This window comes from Lolium perenne, chromosome 1 (assembly GCF_019359855.2).
Source record: "Lolium perenne isolate Kyuss_39 chromosome 1, Kyuss_2.0, whole genome shotgun sequence".
Classification (NCBI taxonomy): Eukaryota; Viridiplantae; Streptophyta; class Magnoliopsida; order Poales; family Poaceae; genus Lolium; species Lolium perenne.
This window is the reverse complement of record NC_067244.2, coordinates 81136383-81140183: the sequence shown is the minus strand read 5'-3', so window position 1 is coordinate 81140183 and position 3801 is coordinate 81136383. Positions and strand designations below refer to the sequence as shown.

The 3801-nt window shown below is 48.5% G+C and overlaps 1 long non-coding RNA gene across 1 annotated transcript; it reads left to right on the top strand.

Moving 5' to 3' along the window:
- The first annotated feature begins 492 nt into the window (after nucleotides 1–492).
- LOC127303191 (uncharacterized) lies at nucleotides 493–3435 on the top strand. Its single transcript, XR_011742636.1, has 4 exons — nucleotides 493–803; nucleotides 892–1115; nucleotides 1224–1314; nucleotides 1823–3435. It is a non-coding gene; the product is annotated as an uncharacterized lncRNA (long non-coding RNA).
- Nucleotides 3436–3801: the final 366 nt, after the last annotated feature.

Genomic DNA, 3801 nt, shown 5'->3' with positions numbered 1-3801 from the left:
CATCATGGCATATGCATCATATCATCCATGTTTTAATAAATAAAATTATTTTATAAAGCCAAGCTATTTTGTTTTCTCTCTCTCCATCTCTGCATTCAAATTTGCTTGAACTATTTAAAAACCAGTTTAGAAAATAGTTTTTAAAAGAAAAGAGAAAGAGTTTAAAAGAAAACCTAACCCTCCTGGGCTCTCTCTTTATCCCTGGCCCAGTTCTCTCTTTTTTTCCTTCTTCCACCGGCGGCCCAGTCTTTCCCCTCTCTTTCTCTCAGCCCGAGCCGGCAGCCCAACCCACCTCTAGCCCATACCCCTTCGGCCCCCTCCCTTCTTTGAGTTCTTTCTCCCCGTTCGTCCTCGCTGGAAAGCGAGAGGGAGCACGTTCTAGGCGTGACTCCGTGGTCCTCCACCGACGCACCACCACTCCCACCTGCCCCCTCTCTTTATCCTCTCAGCGCCAAACCCTAGCTCGCCCTCCTCCTCCTTCCTCACGCCGCCGCCACTCCCTTTCTCTTCTTCCTCCACCTTCGTTCCCTCTACGAAAGGAAACAGAGACATAGACATAAGAAAACCCCACTGGCACCACCGTCCTCACCATGGCGTCATCGCTGTAGACCATCCCTAGTCGACCCGAGATCACCAGTAGAACCGCCTCGATCTCCTCCATCTCCTGCTGCAAGGAATCGAACCAGGAAGCCCTCAATCAAGCACAAGGTCGCCGATTCCCCGCGCAGACTGTCACCTTTCTTCTCCAATCCCGGCCGGTCCGGACCTCCCCTGGCTTCCCCGACCTCTCCATTAGCTTCACGGTGATGTTCCCCTTCTACCGGACCTCTCTTCCTTCTCTATCTCCCTCTCAATCAACCTGCCCACGTTGACCTCTCTCCACCACCGCAGGAACACGTCGCCGACGATGCTCCGGTGGGTTTCCGGCACCACGACGACCACCATCATGTTCACCGCGCCGAGGCGTACCTCCGACGCCTTCTCGTCCTTCCCAATTCGCCCGGAAGCTCCAGATCTGTCTTCGATTAGATCTCTCCACCATGGCTGCAATTTGCAAGTTCGTCTCTGCCTTCCGCGTGCTCTTCTTGACGCGCACCAGCATCTCGACATCAATAGTAGGTAGCCCAGCTGGTTCGTTCCTTCTATCTGGATCAAGAGATCCTGAGTTCCAATTCCACTACAGGCAGTTTTTAGCCCACCTCTTCTTTTTTTTTTTTGCCCAGATCTTCCGCACATGGGCCTCAGCCCACGCGCGCGTCAGCTTCTTCGTCGCCCAGCGTGCAGCATCCTGCTATCCGTCGCCGTTTCGGCCAGGTCCGGCCCAGTTCGTTCCTTTGTCTTTTGTTTTTGCAGAAAAATGTTTAAATCTTGCGAAATTCATATCTTTCAAACCGTGCATCGAAATACAAAGTATTTTATATGAAAATTGATCAGAAAAATGTGCTGAACATGAATATGCTATCCATTCATCTGTTTTCATCTCGCATCATGTCTTGCGTTGATAGTTTCGCATATCCACCTCACATATATGCGGAGTATTTCGGAACACCGACATGGTTTCCCCGCTCCGTTTAACTTTGAAGTAGATCACCCCTGCCATGTTCTTGCCATGCTAATCCACCCTTAATTTGCCGGTAGAAATGCAACTCCAAACCTAATTTGCTTGACCGGGGTTCCGACTCCGCTTAAATTGGATAAGTTGCATCGCATCATCGTTGCCATGTCATGCATGCCTGCATCTTGCTCATGCTGGATCTTCTTTATCCGTAGTTGTAAGATTTGCATCCGTTGTGTGTTCCAACATTTGCTTCTTCCCGGATAGGATCGCGAAGTGGTGTTGTGAGGTACGGCAAGATCTCCGGGTGTCCCTCGACAAGCTTTAACAGGCAAGCATTTCCTCTATACTCCTGTCCCTGCAGGAGTCGCTCACCTATTTTATTTTGCCTTCTCCCTCATGCTATCCTTAAGTTGCGTTCTTGTCACGTGTCCTTTCCACTTGTTACCTCAAGCAGCCCATATTGCCACCACCACCTCCTACGGCTATTGTTTGGTTATCGAGTCTGCCTTGCGAGTCGTAGTGCATGCTAGTGCTGTTTTATCTCGTTACTGTTGTTGTTATCTTATCGGGTTATATGTTGGGAATAATCATGGTTACTTTAGTTGTTGACATTTGTTTAGCGGAGGCATCGGTGGGTCAGCTGCTCGTTTTGTGACGGCTCACTTGTGTTTCCTTAATATCTTAGGACCCCGAGTTCTTGTTATCTGTTCCGAGACTGAGCGCTCTAACCACACGTGGGTATGTTTACCGGGTCTTCCCTCGACCACTGCCGGAATCTACAGCCTTGTCCAGTGGCCACAATTAGTTTGGATGTCTGTTTGTTTCTCCCGGGCGTGCAAGCATGTTTCTTTGTGGTCAGATGATATGATGTTACTTTTGGGGAAGCTATGTGCCTTGTAACCCCGTTGTCTCTTGCACGCTCGTAGGTTGCGGAGCCGCTGCGAAGTGGTCATCCCGCTGGGCACTGATCACCTAGTACGCTGACGCAATAGCTGAGTCCGCTTCGGAGCACGGCCGGACTCTGAAACGGGTTAAACTTAGTTAGGTGGCTTCCTGGACATTGTTGTAGTGAAGGAGAGTGCGTGTCGTGATATCCACCTGTCGTAAGTGGGTTGATCGTGCGTGTGGGCACATTTGGGCACCCCTGCAGGGTTACAATCTTATCGATAAGCCGCGTCCGCGGTTATGGACGACTTGGAGCTGTATGACTCGATCATAGACAACTTGCACCTGTTGTTTCAATCATAATAACTTGTGTAGTAAGTTAGCACAACTTCAATAATAAATGGTTAAAACTTGACAACCGTGTGAGTGCCTTTGTAAGTATTTCTTTGCGAAGGGGGAAAGCATCGGCTGTGTTATGCTTGCAGAGTATAGAACTGTTAGTTGTTCGCTCTCTCATCTCCTCTGATTAGACGAATGTTGTAGAGTGTCTCTATAGGTTTTTAGTGCTTGCGCGCTGCCGCTTAACCCCACCATATTGCCTATGACGTTCCTCTTGCGTCCTCTAAGTCCCCTGCGTGCCTCAAGTACAAAGGACGACTAGTTGACGAATGCTTATACGTCTTGAAGTCTTGTTAAGTACGAACCCGTACTTATTGCTGCTTCTACGGGATATAACCGGGCAGGTATGAAGATATGTTCAATGAAGATGACGTTAGCAAGGTTACCCTTCCGGCTTGGCCTGGGCAGGGTTATGGACGCCAATGGTTATCTTCAGGACTCTTAGTCCAACTTGTATCTTGTCCGTACTCGGACGTATTCTATCTTCTGTATGATTTGGATCTTTGTATTGTATATTTGTATCTTGACTCGTTGGAGTCGTTGTTGTAATATATGTATCTTGTGGGCTATATTGTAAACCTGTTGTAATGTTACCGCTCGTGTTAATTCCTCTGGCATCACGTGTGCCTTGTCGCGCACGTCGTGTCGGAGGGCGTCTCTGGATCGATATCGTGCGGATTTCGGCGGGATCGCTGGAATCCTCATGGTACCGGTTCCAGGGCGTCACAGTTTGCAAGGTATTGAGCAGACAAATAGTTGAAGAAGAAAGAATCGTAAACACTCTCTATTGCTGCATCTACATTGGAGGAGGTAGGACGTAGAATAAGATCATCAGGAATTGTTATCCAGGAACCAGAATCTTCTCCATCTCTTGCATTTCTTGGGATGTTACCATTACCAACATCTAATATCCACTGCAAAAAAAATAGAAAGCTCCTAATGATCAGCACATGATAAGC